The following is an 18,279-nucleotide window of genomic DNA, read 5'->3' on the forward strand; positions in this document are numbered from 1 at the left end:
CCAAGGAGCTGGGCACCATCCAGGGAGCGTGTGATCGTGAGGGTCCTGTGGGTAAGAAAAGGGCATGTGGGTAGACATCTGGAGTGCCTGTCATGGTCCAATTAACTGGCTAAAGGGATTTGTGTGTGTGCAGCTGTTTTCAATCAAAAGTACGTAATTCACATCTTCCCAAACACAGATTCCTGCGTTTGAGTAATGAAGGCGACCAAACCACATGACCCTGCCTGCAAAGATTCCACCTGGACTCCTGGCTCCTCAAAGGCACCGTCATGTGGTTCAAATCCAACAGAAATTCTCCAAATCTCCACCCTCCTCGGGGTGCAGGGTTGGCTGCGCTGATCACCTCAAGCCCTGGGCACCTCAGCCTGCGAAGCCCCAGCTGTCCTCCGTCTGCAGACAAGCTGACGTATGAAAGCCTCCTCGCTGGCACAGGAGCCTGTCATTGTCCTCCAGCCGCAGCTCCAGCCTGGACGCGGTCCCAGAGATAAATCACATCTCTTTAAAAGGCCACGGTGGCCCATTATTTCTTCTTGCAAATACCCCTGGCTCTCTGCTGGTGAGCTGGGTGACAGGCCCCGGCTGTTGTGCTCAGCGCTGCATACAGTCACGTCAGTTTGTCAACTTGTGTAATGAGCAAGCTGGTAGCTTCAGATGGCGTGCACATAAAATCCCATCCCAGCATCCAGGACTTGGCCAGGGGTTGCAGAGAGAACCACATCTGCAGAAGAGGTGGTCATATTTTACAGTCCCAGCCTCATGCTGGTGTGAAATGCCCTGTTCATACCGGGCTACAGGAGCAGGAGCAAAAATGACACCATGACAACTCCTGAGCTGTGTTCTGCAATATTCTGCAATGCTTGTTCAAGAAATCTGCAATCTTTAAAAATAGACTGAGCACAATTAAACAATCACTAAAGATATTTCAACCAGAGAAATATGGTGAATCGTCATATACCTGTTACCCAGGTTCAACAGCTCTCAGGGTTTGCCCCCTTCCTTCCAGCTCCTTTCCCTCTTTCTGCCAAATTATTTTAAAGCAAACCCCAGATCTCAAGTGGACATTTTTGAACAAAGTTGCAATATCCTAATCATGGCTAATGTTCAAATTCCCCCAATTGTACAGATATCTTTTTCTGGTTGCTTTTCCAGAAATTTAGCAAGGACCACAGGGCATTTGGTTGTGAAGTCTCTAACGTCTCTTTGGCTGATGGTGATCCCCTCACCTTCGTTTTACTTTTACTGACACTGCTTGTTGAATTCCTGGGAGCAGCTGCTCTGTGGGATGCCCCACATTCAGAATTTGTCCGTCTACTGCCTCATGGTGTCATTTTGATTCCTTCCATGGGTAGATGCCATTGGATATCCTCGGCAAGGTGTGTCAGTTTCAGTGAAACCCAGAATGGGGTGTTGGAGCTCAAAGGAGCCATCACCAAGCAATTGCTTGAGCAGGTGAAGTTGTGTGTTTTAAGATGATCTCCTGGTTTATTGTTGAACTAGCAAGGCAGGTGTTTTCTCCCAGGCTTCACCATCTAATTCCCTAACAGCTCTGTTCCGGTTGAGTCACTTTAATGAGCTGCCCTGCCTTTCCCCGGTGAGATGTAAATTAGAATTTGCACTCCCAATACCAGGGCCACGTTCTCAGCACCTGAAGAAACCCTAACAGTTGAGACAGAATGAATGAAGGACTGACTGATGGGCTGGGTCTATACGAGCACACCCAGAGGGCAACCTGAGGCCACTTTAGTTTGGGCTGAGTTGTCTCCTGAGTCATGGGCATGAGTCTGGGAAGATCAAGGTTCGCTCGTTATAGTTACAGAAAGACATTGACCCTGTGTGCTGGGCTCTGCCATGGGCACCTTCTTATTATATCTTTAGAACAGCTTCAGGATGGTTCATGATTCCCTCATTCACAGATGAGGACCCTGAGGCTCAGGAAAGATGAATTTGCACAAGGTCTCACATCTTGTAGGTCTGGGTTCAGCCTGGACCCATGGTTTCCACACTTGCCCCGACCCTCCATTCCCTCCAAGCAGCCAATCAGTGGCTGTCAGACATGCACACCAGCTGCTGTGCCCCTACCATACAGACTCCTTCAATCACTTCCCACTGCTCCCCATGTGAACCCCAGGGGGGCTCACCCTTTCCCAGGAGGCTCTGCCTCACCCTCACCCCCCACCCCTTCCTGCATCCCTGCAAACCACTCTCTCCACCTCCCCAGTCCTGGCGTCCTCTCTGTTCCCTGCACTTGTCCAGCCCAGTCCCACCTCCAGGCCTTGCCACCTGCAGTGCCCTTGACCTGGCATGCTCTCCTGACAGCTTTCACTGGGCTGGAATCTTCTGAGTGCTCAGCCTGAGCTCAAAGCTCATCTCTTCAGAGAGGCCATCCTCACCTCCCCATCCAATGTGGCCTTTCTTCCCTTTGCTCTTTCAATTCCCAGTTTATTTCCTGTAGAGCAGTCTCACCCTCTTCACCAATCTTGTATTTTATTTACGGGTTTATTGTGTCTCCTTTACCAGAACACTCACCCTCTGAGGGCCAGGGCCAGGTCTGTCTGTTCACAGCTGTAGTGCTCAGAGAAGTCTCTCCATAAATAAACAAATACTTTGCTCAGATAATTGTGGATACATAAGTGAAATAGGTCTGAATAAATGAATTATAACCAAAGTAAATGTAAGTCATCTTTCCCAAGTAGTCATATCATAATGTTAAAAAAAAGGAATAGTGACAATAGAATACCTGCCTGGGGGAAGCTGGGCTGTGGCCCTGGACTTTCATTCCAGCAGGAAGAAGTGAAAACAGACTCCAAGGGTTTCCACCGGACGGTGGCATGGCTGTGACACTATTTCTATGTCTGGTGGATAGAGCAGTGCCCCATGTTATGGCTGGCACAGGGCTGCCTGCTCTTCTGGAGGCATGAAGACCACTTACTGGCCCTCTCAGGGCATGGGGACCCTTGGCTTTTTATTATTTTATTTATTTATTTATTTATTTTTGAGATAGAGCGTCACTGTTGACCAGGCTGGAGTGCAGTGGCGCAATCTCAGTTCACTGCAACCTCCAGTTCCTGGGTTCAAGCCGTTCTTGTGGCTCAGACTTCCGAGTAGCTGGGATTACAGGCCTGCACAAACACACTTGGCTAATTTTTGTATTTTTAGTAGATACAGGGTTTCACCATGTTGCCTAGACTTGTCTCAAACTCCTGGCCTCCAGTGATCCTCCTGCCTCAGCCTCCCATAGTGCTGGGATTACAGGCCTGAGCCATTGCTCCTGGCCCCCCTTGCCTGTTTATTATCTTCTTTATTATTAAATTTCAAAGAACTTTGGATAAATCTTTCTTTTTTTTTTCTCCTCTTTCTATCCCAGAGGATGTTCTCGGGCCTGCGGGAGTCACCGAGGGACCCTGATGAGGGCTCTGAGTAGCCCTGGATGGGAAGGAGACCTCTTCATCCCCAGGCACAGGGAGACTGGCCTGTGCAGTATTTTCCTCTCCTGCGTTTCGAGCCAGCTAAAGGCAGCTTCGCTTCCTGCTTCACTTCAGGAGTCCCCATCTCTGAAGCCAGACTCACTCGCGGCGGCTTCTTCCTTGTGACCTGACATAGCTTTCATGTTTTTATTCCAGAACCACCTGAGAGAGAAAAGAGAACTGGTTATAAAAAAGAACTGCTTCTCTTAATGACTCTTAAACTCCAGAGCAACCTGCCCAAGGGCAGGGAGCAGTGGGGCCTGGGGCGTTTCTGAAAGCAGGGGCCGTCCATCACCTGCCCTGCCTTTGGCTATGTACTGCCTTCATCACTGCTGTCCTCTGTGGCATTTAATCAATGGCCTTTCTAGGGGTTCTGAGTGGTGCTGTCTCTTGTGAGATGAGAATCCACCTGCAGCTGCCTCTGGAAGGAGTGTTCCAAAAGGGGAGGGTCCCAGGTTCTCCCTCTGCTGGGTGCGGGGAGGTCACAGGAGACGCTCTGGGCCCTGGGCAGCCCTTGGGGTTCCTGAAACTCCACAGGGGAAGTGACATCATGGAACATGCTGCACAGGCTCCTCCAGGCTCAGCCCCAGAGGTGGGCTGGAAGAGATGCCCCAGAGCTCTGCGCCCCTGCAAGACCCAGCTCCCTCCTCTGCTCACAGCCATGGCTCTGCCATTGCCTCCCTGGAGCCTGGCAGGCTGTTCCTATCTTCCCTCTATCCTTGGTCACGTCAGCATCCAAGGAGCCCAGGACCCAAGTCCTCCCTCACCCCCACTCCAATCTCCCCCAGCTCTGAGGCATGAAGACCCCCCAACTCTTCCTGATCTCCTTGCCCCCCTCCTACTCCTGAGCCTGGGGTCCCCTTACGATCCTCCCTCCACCTTCTTTTCCCCACAGCGCGACTACCCTTGCACATGCAAGTTTTAATTCTTAAAACTTAAAATCCTTAAAACTGAGAAAAACTGGTTCAGAGAAGGTAAGTGCCCTTTCCAGATGGTGAGCCTCACACATGCTCAGTTTCTTGCTCATTTACTTATTTGAGTTCTAGAATGCATGCTCTGAGCAGCAAGAGCTTTTTTTCTGCAGATTTTTATCTCATGTAAAACAGGCCATGGCTCTGGAGAGGGAAAAGTGCCACGGCTGGCCACTGGAGAAGTGGCTCAGGGTCACAGGCACCTGCGCTGGGGGGACAGTGAAGGTTGCAGGGACGGAAGAGCAGAGCTCAAGTGCTGCCTGCCTCTAACTTTCTGGACAGGCAGTGGGAGAGGCTAAGTGGGGCTCTGGTTCCAAGTGTGGGAAAAAAAAAGGAAGTCCCTTATCACCAGGTTTCCCTGCAATTTAGCCACCCATTAATGCATAATTATGTCAGCTCCTGCAAGTCTGTGAAAGAAGTGCCAGGCCAGGGCTTTGAACTCTGAGAGGCCCCATGATTTGTACGTGCAGAGACTATTCACGAGGTGGCCCTTAAATACAAGTGCCCCCGGGGATCCAGGTTTCTCTCCAGTTTCAGTTCCTGAGCAGGTAAGTCAATTTCAACATAAGTTTTCTGTAAGGTGATTGTGAGACATTGGTGTCGTGGAGTGTGGCTGATACCTCTGCCCTGGTCGCATCCTGCATCCCTGAAGCTCTGTGCTGTGACTCAGTGGGGTAATCGTCTCTGTGTCCTCATCACTGCCCAGTGGATGCAGCCAGGGGCTTGGTTTTCTCGTTTAGTTTACAATGGGATTAAAGGGGACGTTCAATACTCCTGACTTTAAAGAGACAGATACATGCTTTTCTTTTTCTTTTTTCCTCTTTTTTCTCTCTTTCTGTCCCTCTTCCTTCCCTGTCTCTGGAAAGCTCTACAGAAAAAGATGCTCACTAAGATGTTATTTTCTTTTCTTTCTTTCTTTTTTTTTTTGAGATGAAGTTTCACTCTTGTTGCCCAGGCTAGAGTGCAATGGTGTGACCTCGGCTCACTGCAACCTTTGCCTCCTGGGTTCAAGAGATTCTCCTGCCTCAGTGAGGTGCTATTTTCTTTCGTCTTTCTTTCTTTCTTTTTTTTTTTTTAGACTCAGTCTCACTCTTGTTTGCCAGGCTGGAGTGCAATGGCGTGATCTCAGTTCACTGCAACCTCCACCTCCCAGGTTCAAGAGATTCTCCTGTCTCAGCCTCCTGAGTAGCTGAGATTACAGGCACTTGCCACCATGCCTGGCTAATTTTTTTTTTTTGTATTTTTAGTAGAGACAGGGTTTCACCATGTTGGCCAGGCTGGTCTTGAACACCTGACCTCAGGTGATCCACCCGCCTTGGCCTCCCAAAGTGCTGGGGTTACAGGTGTGAGTCATTGAGTAAGGTGCTATTTTCTAACAGCAAAATACTGGGAACGATCAAGATGGGGAAATGGGAGGAGAAAGCGTGCTATAATGATTCCGCAGACTATTACGCAGACATTCAAAATAACTCCATATAGACTGGGAAGCAGTATGAACTCAAGTGAAAACTCAAAAACAGCAAGAAATACATTTTGTTAAGTAAGGAATAGTATGCTGTGATAAGGATGTACACTGATCTGGAGGCTAAGTCGAGCCCTGCTGTGCACCTAGTGGTGTGCACCTGCTTCTCACATGTTAATGTGCTCACAAACCACTTGGGGGGCTTATTAAACTTGAGATTCCCATTCGGTAGGACTTGGATGGGTCCTGAAATACTGTATTTTTTAACAAGCTTCTAGGTGATGACTGGGCTGCTGGTTTGCAGACCACACTTCAAGAAGCAAGACCTTAATAATATATTTTGACTGTGAACCTTCATAATAATCCTTACAACTGAGAAAAACTGGTTCAGAGAAGGTAAGGGACCTCCCCAGATAGTGGCCTCTCAGGTAAGGGACACGGTCATGCTAGTGATATCCTCAGGTGAGTGCCATCCCCAGAGTCACATGTCAGGGACATGGCGGAGTCAGGATTTGAACACCGATACCCAATTCCAAAGCTCTCAGTCTCAAACGTATCAGCTGTAACTGCAACTACATGAGTGATTTTCCTTTTTCCACAAAGTCTGTTTTTCATCATTGTTTCATTCATTAAAAATTGATTATAACATTGTAAAAAATTAATTATAAGATCTTGTCCCCTCCAGCAATATCTGGACTGTGAAAATCACGTGTTTTTTTTTTTTTTTTTTTTTTTTTTTAGACATTCTTGCTCTATCACCCAGGTTGGAGCGCAGTGGCATGATCTCGGCTCATTGGAACCTCCACCTCCCGGGTTCAAGCGACTCTTCCACCTCAGTCTCCCAAGTAGCTGGGATTACAGGCACCAGCCACCACATTGGGCTAATCTTTGTATTTTTGTAGAGACGGGGTTTCACCATGTTGGCCAAGCTGGTCTTGAACTTCTGACCTCAAGTGATCCACCTGCCTAGATCTCCCAAATGCTGGGATTACAGGCGTGAGCCACTGTGCCTGGCTTGAAAATCATTTTGTATGACATTATTCTGAATGGTTTGAGGGAAGTAAGTAAATGTGAAAGAGGCTTTGGAAGGATGGCAGATGCTGAGCGTTTATCACGTAAGTTCTGACTCTCCGTGGCTCAGCACAAAACAAAAGGTGTTTTGCCATGGCCTAAAATTGCAGTTGTTTTTGCCATAAAAATTCAACACAGTGTCTTTGCTGTGAGAGTGACACAGACTTGAAGGATCCTGGCGTTACCTTGATGAACATTTTCAACCAGGTGAGACCCTGAGAGAGAGAAATCTCACCTGGACAGTGACAAAAAGCCCTGCCAGGCTGCTCTCTGAGTGGCTCCTGCTTTTTTCACCCTTGAACATGGCCACACACAGAAAAATCCCAATTTGGGATGCAGCACTCACAACCATGCTTCAGGTAACCTGGAGATTGCATCTGAGTCCATGTGTCCTTATCTTAATATAAATTAGAAGAGAAGAAAAACAAAACCCCAGCCCAGTGAGACAGTCTATAGGGAGCAAAGATAATATAAAAGGTAAGTTAATCCATTCTCCATTTCTGCTCCTTTTTAAGATTTTTTTGTTGGTATGGAAATATGTGCTTAGAAAAACACTGCAGATCTGTACCCAACTGATATGATCGAATAAAAATAATTTTTTAAAAAGTCATCGAATTTAGCAGAGAAAAGCAAAAATACCAGATGGTCAAAATAGTAAAGTCACTCTCCAATTTACAATCGGGACTGTATCCAGAGACTTGGAGCAGAGGAGGTTTTCTGGTTGAGTGGTCTGCAATTGCTGATGTTTGCCATTTCATTTTGGGTGTGCAGATACAGACTCTGCATTGACAATTGAAGCTCAGGTTGTCACAGGTGGTCTCTTAGGTCATGTTAACCTAAAAACAGGAGCAGCTGGGGTAAAAGTCCAGCCCTGTGATTGGGACTTATGGTTTCTTCTTGGGCCTCACTTTGCTCAGGGGTTACACTAAGGGGCTGCCCTAGATGACCTCTAGGGTCTTTCTTCTGAATCCGAAGTTTAGATGTAAAGAACCAGGTTGGCTGTGAGAAGGTGTAGCCAGCCAGGGAAGGCCTTGGTTTAATAAGCTACTCCTTACCATCGTGTGACACAAGAGCCAGAATCAGATAGAGAGCTGTGGCTGCAGGGAACAGAAAACTCAATGCAAACAGGTGTGAGCAGTAGGGAGATTCGTGGGCTCAAGGCTTCAACAATCCCAGACATAAACAGCATCAGGGATGATTGGATCAGGGGGTCAGTTTCCCTGAAGTTCTCTTGGTTCTTTCCTCTCTCAGGTCATGATTTCAGACTGCCTTCTCTCGTGGCAGCAGAGAAGGCTGCAGTGGTTCTAAGAGCTGCATCCCATTTAAGTTATCCAGAGGAAACCATGGAAGAGCCAGGGAGCCCAGGCAACATCTTACCTTTCACTGGCCCACCTGGGCCAGGTGCCCATCCTTGAATCAGTCAAGGTCAGAGAGTGGGAAGAGCTGACTGCATCAGGCCAATCACAGCCCACTGCTGGGGCTGGGCAGGGTCAGGGCTATGGGCTACTGGGCTATGAGATTTGGGCTCAGGTGAAGAAGGGCCTGGTGATTGTGGCTGTAATCCTCCAACAGGAGCCCAGTACAGGAAGAAAGTCACTCCACCTCCTTCGGCAAAAGAGAAACAATCATAATTCTCTTCTTCCAACCTTGCCAACCTTGTCATAAGGACCGAAAGAGGTCATGAGAGGCAAAGCTTTGGTATGAGCAAAGCCCTGCAATAACTCTTAGCAGGAGGGGCAGGCATTGTAGCTGTTACTCATCTTGTTATTAAGGCACCAAAATTTGTTTACTGTGAAGTTGGTTCTTTCTGAATGACGAAATGCCTGGTGTCAACTATCTCAATCAAAAGAATTAAAAATTCTGTTACTTGATGGTGAAATCTATATTGCATGAAATTGAGTTTTAAATTAAAATTAATTCTCATGACAAAATAAATAAATGTCTTTCCCTGTAAGAAAACCAAGACATTAGAGATAAGTTCAAGTCCCCAGTTACCTTCCCCAGTCTACCACCACCCTAAATTCTCAGAAAGGGAGGTTTGACGTGAGATCGCTTCCGCTGGAATGCTCATCAGTGAAGACCCAGCAGATTCCCAGTCCAGTCAGTGCTCGAATTCCTTTGGGTATGAATGGGGTTGAGTTTGCCCTGAGAATGACCCCTGAAGGCCAGGTTGAAGTCAGGTTTATGGAGGTCCCTGGAGAATAGCAGATTCTTTCTACCCACATCCATGCAGGAGCTGTTGGGTGTGAGTTGGCTGTGGGGAGGAAGGACATGTCCTCCTTGCAGAGTGGTGGGACCTAGCACACGCCTGGCATTGTTCCACCTGCCTTGTATCTATGATCTCACTTAGTTCTCACACCAACCTCATGAGATACGGCACTATAACTAAACTCCCCCTGCTACAGATGGGGAAGCTGAGGCAGAGTGGCCAAGGCACCTGCTTAGTGGGCAGAGCTGGGACTTGAGCCTGGGCAGTTTACCTCCAGAGACTATGTTCTCAACCACTAGGGCATGTGGGCTCAACCTGTGTTAAATCAGGCTAGGAGGCAAGAGTCCCAAGTCAGTGAACTATACACGATCAACACCTGTACCAACACACACATGCACTCATACACACCACACACACACATACACACACACAGAGGTGTGCTTGGCTGGAATACTGGGGCTAATCCACGAATGTTTCACAATTCCATCTTCAGATTCCCTAGACATCCACAATTAACCTTTCTGTCACTTGGCTTACCCCCACCTGCAAGTCTCAATCCCCTTCACGACTGACTATGGAAACCCGCAGACAGGAAGGGCTAGGCCGTGGGGAAGGGGCAGGGCCATTCCTTCAGGCTCAGGGTTTCACTTGGTGGAGGCTGGACCGTCTCCGTCCCCTGGGTGGCGGTGTTGGGGTCAGGACTGAGCGTCCCCCACGCCCACCCCCACACTCAGCCCGAGTCGGGGCCTTCGAGGCTCCCCAGTGCCATCTGCACAGGACCCAGGCGCCATTGCCCCAGGATTCGCAGAAACTCAGGGGGGTCCCGGGGCAGCTCCATCTCCTGGGGCTGAGCGTCCACAGATGCTGTAAGAAGGAGGCGACTGGGTGAGGAGAAGGATCTGGAAGCAGAGTTTGACCAAGGCTTCATCAGAGCCACTGGTGACACGCGCCTGGAGCTCTAAGGGGTTCCTTCTTCCCTGAGATGGGGACAGGCCAGGCCTCCTATTAACCTCTCCCTCTCTGGACTTGGGTTGTAAATTGCCCTACGGGGGCAGAAACCAACCAGAAAGCCCGGAGCTGCCCCAGGAGTGGGATAATCTGCCGAGTGGTCACCCACGTGCTTGTGGCCCTGGAGTCCCTGTGAGCAGGGACTGGTGGTGTCACCTCAGAGGGAGGGGGCTTTGCCCACTTCCTTCATCTCTGGGGTGGGGACTTGGAGCTTGGGCACAAAGCGGATCTCAGTAGGTATCTGATCAGAGATGTGGAGCCCACCTGTCCCAAATACACTACGAGGAGGCCTCCAGGGAGTCAAGAAAGGAGGCGGTTGGGCTGGGGCAGAAATGCAAGAATTCCTGCCTGGACAGGTTTCATCTGCACAGAAAAAGAAGATTCACTCCCGAAAACTGTTCGTCAGGGTCTACCTTAGCTAAAAAGATGCCTGACAGCCTGGAGGTGTGACCAGATTTTTGGAGGCTGAGGAACATGGTTTTGTTAGGGGCAGGGCCAAAGCAAGGCAGGGGTCAGGGCCACGCTGAAGACAGGGGCTTGGCCAGGATGGGGGTGTGGCCAGGATGGAGGCGGGGCCACCATGGAGGGGGCTGGCGGGGCCACGGTGGGGGCGGGGCTACGGTGGGGGCGGAGCCTTGCTTCAGGTTGTAGAACGGCTGAGCCCACATAAAGCATTTGTTGGCCCTCGACCTTTCACAGGTGTCTCATGTTCCCGTCACTGATGGTTCATTCCCCCATCTCCCATAGCATCGTCTGCTTTTCATTGAAGTTGTGACAGCTGTCATACTAACACATTCCTTTGGAAAAGACTATGGAAAAAGTGCCACCTTGGAGATGCTACTCAGGAGAATAACCCTGCCTGGGAACTGCTTCCACCTTCTGCCCCTGAAGGAGCCTGACCTGTGGGGGTCTGAGCTACCCTACGGATATCCCCGTATCCGAGGGAGTGCAACATTGAGTAGCAAATAATAAACACCATGACAGGTCGAGAGAGAGACTGCAGAAAGAAAGCAAAAGCTTTATTATTTTAGTACCTGTAATGACATTTTGTTCCTGCTTTTGAGCACATGGCCTACGTTTTCACTTTGCACAGCCTCTGAAAATTATGTACTTGGGTCTGCTGGGAGAATGTAATAAATCTACTAGGTGTCACCCTCCTCTACTCTGTCCCACTCTCCTGTGTCTCTCGGAGTCAGCAGGGGGCCCTGGCAGCACACAGTCCTCTCGCAGCCTTCCCCATCTCTGTAAATGGCAGTCCCACCCTCCCAGCTCTCAGGTCAACACCTGGGAGTCATTCTCCACTCTTCCCTGTCTTACTCCACTTCCCATCCATCAGCAAGTCCCGCCAGCAATACCTGCAAGAGCTCTGCAGTACTGGACTCCCTCACCTCCTCCACTCCGACTACGTGGCTCCAGTCACCATCACCTCCACCTGGCCTCCCCGTTGGTCTTGCTGCTCCAGCCCTCCCTCCACACCCCCAAACTGTCCTCAGACAGAGAATCCCCTTAAAAAGTAAACCAGACCGGCCAGGCACAGTGGCTCACGCCTGTAATCTCAGCACTTTGGGAGGCTGAGGCAGGTGGATCACCTGAGGTCAGGAGTTCGAGACCAGCCTGACCAACATGGAGAAACTCTGTCTCTACTAAAAATACAAAAATTAACCGGGAGTGGTGGCACATGCCTGTAATCCCAGCTACTCGGGAGGCTGAGGCAGGAGAATTGCTTGAACCTGGGAGGCGGAGGTTGTGGTGAGCTGAGATCGCACCGCTGCACTCCAGCTTGGGCAACAAGAGTGAAACTGTCTTAAAAAATAGAAAAAAGTAAACCAGCTGGGCGCAGTGGCACATGCCTGTAGTCCCAGCTACTCTGGAGGCTGGGGTGGGAGGATTGCTTGAGCCCAGGAATTCTGAGCTGTGGTGCGCTATGCCAATCCTGTGTCCTCACTAAGTCCGGCATCAATATGGTGACCTCCCGGGAGCGGGGTAACACCACCAGGTTGCCTAAGGAGCGGTGAACTGGCCCAGGTCAGAACAGAGCAGGTCAAAACTCCCTTGCTAATCAGTAGTGGGATCGCGCCTGTGAATAGCCACTGCACTCCAGCCTGGGCAACATAGTGATACCCTGTCTCTAAAAAAAAAAAAAAAAGTAAACCAGACCACATCCTGTCTCTGCTCAAACCCTCCAATGACTCCTACTTCCCCCAAAGTAAAAGCTGACGTCTTCACAGGGTTGCCTAAGGCCTGAGATGATCCATCTCTCTCTCTGCTCCACTGTGACTCACCACGCCTCTGCCCTCATCTTCCTAACACCTCCTGGCCCCAGCCATACGGGGCTCCTGGCTGTTCCTCAGCCTCATCCCTCCCCTCCCCTCTCTGGACTCTGTCCTCGCTGTCCCCTCTCCTGCAAAGCTCTGCCCCCAGGTCTCAGGCAGCTCCCGCACTTGCTTCCAGGGACCAGAGTTTACACCAGATGCACACATTTGCTGCACGTTTCAACGAATGAACAAAAGAAGGGATGAGAACATGCATTCTCAGTGGGGAGCACTGCTCCCAAGGGGGCCAGAGTTGGTTCCTGGAGGTGAAAGGATTTTTCTCTCTTTATGTAAAAATACAGATGTACACACAGTGCATAAACTGTTGTGCGGTATTTCTGTGGTATTAAATTCATGTCGGGGCCGAGAAGAAAAAAAATCTATAAAGGTTCCTTAGGGGGTGATCATGAATTAAAGGTGAGAAACGCTGAATTAGCGGACAGTCCGCTGAAATCACAGGCTTCTCTCCCACACATTGCCAGGACATTGGGAAGACTGTGGGAGACAAATGAAGATCCGTGCAAGTGTGTCCAAGAGTCACAGCCATTCTTCCTGGCGTTTGAAAGAATAGAAGGAATGCCTCGCTGCTTTGGGGAAACCTTTTTTTATTTCCTGCCAAGGGACAGACTTACAAAGGATGATATTTACATTTTCCTGAAGCCTCTAATTTTCTCATTTATCATTTGTCAGAGCCTGAGGCCCTTCCTCAGCTGCATGGAATGTTTGCAAACATGTAATGATCCTTTTTACCAAAAAACGTCACAGGCTCCACAAGGAAATGTGTTCATGTTGCAAAGGCTGCTAATTTAATGCATTAATGTCACTCTGCACTATCGCGGGGTCTCAAGGCATCTCATGTCGCCGTGAGCGAGCTGGTCTAAGACACAGGAACCATGGAAACCATTCCGAGCTGGTTAGTGAGTGGATGCGCAGAGGGGCGCTGTCCACCACCTTGAGGGTGAACGTGGACTCCAGGAGTGAGGACCAGGTCTTCTAGAATCCACCCTCCCTGAGGTCACAGGTCTGGCCCTGGCTTGCTGGACTTGCCCAATGGGGAACTTTCGGGGGGAATTTGACCAGCTTGAGAGGCAGGCAGAGCAGGGAGAGGCCAAAGGCACCCGTGGGGCTCCCCCAGGACCTGCTGTGAATCCCCTTCCCCTCCCTCTCTCTGTCAGCGCCTCTGTCCTTCCCACCGCCCAGCCCAGCTGTTGGCCAAACACCGGCCTTATCCGAAAAGTTCAGCTGGGCCCAGGGCAGTGATTCCCAGACCCAGCTGATCCCGCAGGGAGCTTTGGGTCCTGCTGGGTCCCTGGGTTCTGGTGACAAAGGGACATGGAGGAAGGCAAAGTCCCCTCTGGATTGTTCATCATGAGCCACCCTAGGCGCTGCACACTGCCAGGCTGCCTGATTCCACCAAGAGAATCTCAGGAAATGAAAACTAATATTTTAGTTGTTAAATTTCAGGAGTCGGGCTCTTTGAGAGATTGAAAACGCCTGGAGGTCGGGTGCACAGTGGAGACGGGGCTGTGGGGGGTGTTTCCTTTTCACAGTGGGATCCATGATTATTTACGCAGCAGCCTGGAGAAGTCCACTCTTCTCGGAGTGGAAAAGCTGAGCCGGGCTTTCTGGCACAAACGGGAAGCCGGGTGGTGCCCTCGGAGCAGAGCTCCTGACCTCCCTGCCTTGCAGTGCTGCTGGGGCACGGGCAGGGGGAGGGCCGGCTGCCTTGGAGACAGTTTATTGTGTGATGAGGAGGGAGGCAGGAGAGTACAAGGCAAAAATCCCAACAAATGGCTGTGCCTTAAAAACTAATTTAAAAATGCCCAATTCAGGCAGTTCTGGCATTTTACCAAATCAGGCAGTTTTTTTGGCTTTTCCCACCATGTGACTGGGTCTACCTTGCCCTGCCCCTCCCCTGCTTGGGCAGTCATCCCCCTTGCTGAGCTCTGCAGCCCTGGCCTGAGGTGTCTGTGTGGCTGCTGTTAGCAAATCAGCCATTCCGGGGATCAGCTCCTGGGAGCGGCTTTCCTGGAAGGTGAGGTGGCTGTTCCCTAACTGGCTCCTGGCTGTGTCCTGTGGTGGTGTGGAAGCCGCCGTGGGGTCCGGGCAGTAGTGACGGGCTTTGCTGCTCTCTGCAGTTTCAATGTCGCCCTCATCGTCCATTTCCTAAGGAGACCGGTGGCCTGGTGGACTTGGCTTTGTGCCTTCTTTCAGCTCAGGGGTTCATGCAGTTTTATGTCTTTGAGTAGAATTAGAAATAAACTTCCCCTCCCCAGATGGATAGCATGGCCTCGTCACAGCCCAGCTGCGCTTTTCCGGGCCGATGTGTCTTCGTGTATTGTCTGATTTGGTTCTGACAAGCACGTGAGCCCTCGCGGTCATCATTCCCACTTCACAGATGAGGAAACACAGACAAGTTAAGGAACCGTTAAGGTCACAGGGATGGCTGGATATAAAACAGACTCCTGTGTGTACAGATTTAAAGATCGATAAGAAAAGAATTTCAAATCTCAGCAAAGTGAAGGTCAATCCCTGGTCTTGGGGATGTTCCCTTCACTCCCTGGAAAGTTCCAACATGGTCAGTGAAGACGCTCTGTCCCCAACCCTGGAGGAGAAGAGAACTGGCTTAATTGAAAGTGGAAAGTTTCCTCTCTCCTGCTGTTTGAGACGTCAGCAGCATCCCCCCATCACTGTCCATCCTGCATCTGGTCTACTTCTGGCCCCATTTGGATCCCTGGACTGGGGCTTCCTGTGGATGAGCCGGGATCACACAGCCATGTGGGATCGCTCAGGGCGCCCGTTCACTCCAGTGTGACCCCTGACCCACAGCCAGCGCTGGGCATTTGTGGAAACCTGAGCCAGGGAAGGTCTGAATCAGACCCTGCAGAACAATGAGACCTTTTGTGTGAATGAGGCGGGGGTGGGGGACAGAGGAGCTTCCTGATGGGGTCTGCAGCACAGGCCACAGCCAGCAAACTCAGGGGCTGACCCTTGGAGGTCAGGTCACAGCCAAGCAGCACGGGCGCTGAACTAAGTGTCTACAAAGGAGACGAACAAAGTGGCCACTGTGGGAGCAGAGCCAGCGTCAGTCAAGGCTGAGTGCAGGAACTGGGGCCAGCCGGGTGGCCGTGGGGGCTTCATGCTGGCTCCCCCACAGTCAGGAGGGCCATGAGCTGAGGAAGGTCCTCAGCGTCCTCTGCATTGCTGGTCTGTTCACCTAGTGGAATTTCAGGGTTCATTTCACTAGTTGAGATCTTTTTCTCTAATGGATATTAAAGTGAATAAATAACTATTGATATAAAAATATAATTCCCATATTTGTAAGTAAATTCATCAGACCCCAAAATACCTGCAACTTCATGAGCCAGAGGTTTTCTTCTCTCCCACATGACAACCTGGGCATCCGGGGTTGGGGTGGGGAGGGGGGCCGAGCTGGTTGGACGGCTCCCGGGGCTGAGCCGCGGCCCTCCGGTCTTGTGCTCTGTCACTGACAGAGGCTTTTCTTGTCCACCTGGTCCAAGGAGGTACAAGTCACATCAGGCAGGAGGGAAGAGGAGAAGGGAAAGCGGGGTATACCCATGCATTTAGGGGTACACTGGGAAGCTACACACTAGCCGCAAGGCAGGATGGGAAATTCAGTTTTGGTCTGGGCAGTTAAACATGAGGATTTCTCAAATGAAATGAAGGGGATAAGGGCCATCAAGGGTCAACCCGCAGCCTCTGCCCCCTCTATGTGCTCCTGGAAGTCATCTCCTCTCCTACCAGGGCATCCCACATTTTGTGAAAATTAGCTGATTAGGAGAGCATCCTTTCTGCACTATGTGGAGGGGGTGGGAGCTTAGGCACGAGCAGTTCCCTAAGTCATGGTACAGGACGCTCCATCTCGGAAGAGCAAAGGCTGTCTATGGCGTCCACCAACCCCGATGCAGACCATGCAGCTTTCCTGCTACCTGTGCAGAGCCAAGCACTGGGCTTGAGATGTGCACGTTATTTGACATGGAGTCAGGGTGGGTGGTGCCCAGGATCCCAAGTCACTCCCCGGGGAGACTCAGACTCACAGCGCTCCAAGGACAAGTCAAAATAATGTGGCCGAGCCTCTTTGTTTTCGAGGTTGGTCAACTGGTGTCAAAAGCTGGAGAGGGACTCGTTCAAGGTCAGGGGGCTGTAGGTGATGGAGCCAAGAGCCACCTGGGTCCCTGGGCTCTTTCCAGTGGACACCACCGTGGCCTCACTGGCCCTGACTGGTCCCTTTTTAAATGAAAGAGATACAGGGTCACCAAATCAAACACCATTGAATCTGTCTGTTCCCTGCCCACCTCTTCTCAGAGACATCCACAAATAATTCTTTAGCTGTTTCTGTACATTATTTTCAAATCTTGAAAGAGGAAGCATGGCCAGGTGCTGTGGCTTGTGCCTGTAATCCCAGCACTCTGGGAGGCTGAGGTGGGTGGATTGGGAGTCCAGGAGCTTAAGACCAGCCTGGGCAACATAGCAAAACCCTGTCTGTACTAAAAATACAAAAAATCAGTCAGACGTGGTGGTGTGTGCCTGTAGTCCCAATTAGGAGAATCACCTGAGCCCAGGAGGTCAAGGGTACAGTGAGCCAAGATTGTACCACCACACTCCAGCCTGGGAAACCAGAGTGAGACCTGTCTCAAAGAAAGAAAAGAAAAGAAAACAGGAGGCTGAGGAAGCTATTCATAGAGCTTTCAAGGTCTAGTGTTATCTAATGTCTGCTAAGGTAGATGAGAAGTTAGCCACCCACCAGCTCCTTTCCTGCCACCCTGTATGATACTTCACTATTTTAAATTGCATCATAATCAGCCTTTCTGTCACGTGACCAGGTAAATGTTATTCTCTGCAAAGTATTGTAATATAGTTGTATTTTCTTTCTTAAACGCACCTTTCGTTTTTCCTAGAGTTCATAATTTTCTTTTTATTTGTAAAATTTGCTTACAGATACTTATTTCTCAGTCCTCCATCATTGAATCCACTCCAGTGTTTTTCAAGGTGTTTTGATCGCAACCCATCATAAGAAATATATATTTTACAATGGAAACACACACACATGCACCTCATGTATGTGAATATAAAGTTTCACAAAATAATACTGATACTTTTTGATATTTTCTACTCAACTCCATGATTAATGTTTTAAAATGCCAGTTGTACCCACTGAATTGACATTAGTTTGAAGAGCTCTGGGTCAGTCCTGTGAGGTCCTGCTCTGTGCACTCTCCCGAAACTGACCAGCTCCCATCTGGCTCTTCTCTCTGCCTCTCTCCTGAGCTGATCAGCTTTTTGATGGATCTCATGTCTTCTCTCATTAATTTTCTGCTTTTCATGAGGCACTTGCAAATTACTTTTTTATTGAAGAAAAAAAATCGTTAGTGACTCCCCAACATTTTATGTTTTCTTTCCATTCCTCCAATAACAGAAAAAAACTAGTGAGAAGGAGAAAATTACAATGAAAGGAAGCAGGAGAGCAAATAAGAGATTCGATCTACACACCGTTATGGTTCTGCGTGAGGCTGGTGATACCCAGATGAAAAGCTAGACATCCAGCTACTTCCATCCCTCGATGGAATGTGATGTTCACGGTGGCACTAGGTCAAAGCGTCTCACCCAGGCTTTACGGAGTCTGGCAGGATGTATCTGTGTGGGGACTTCTCCTGTGTATCATGGGAGGTTTAGCAGCATCCGTGGCCTCCACCCACCAGATGCCAGTAGCATCTCCCCTTCTAGCTATGACAATTGAAAATCTATGCAGACACTGCCAAAT

The sequence above is a fragment of the Aotus nancymaae genome, unplaced genomic scaffold (assembly GCF_030222135.1).
Source record: "Aotus nancymaae isolate 86718 unplaced genomic scaffold, 86718_ANA_hifiasm-v0.15.2.pri h1tg000029l, whole genome shotgun sequence".
NCBI lineage: Eukaryota > Metazoa > Chordata > Mammalia > Primates > Aotidae > Aotus > Aotus nancymaae.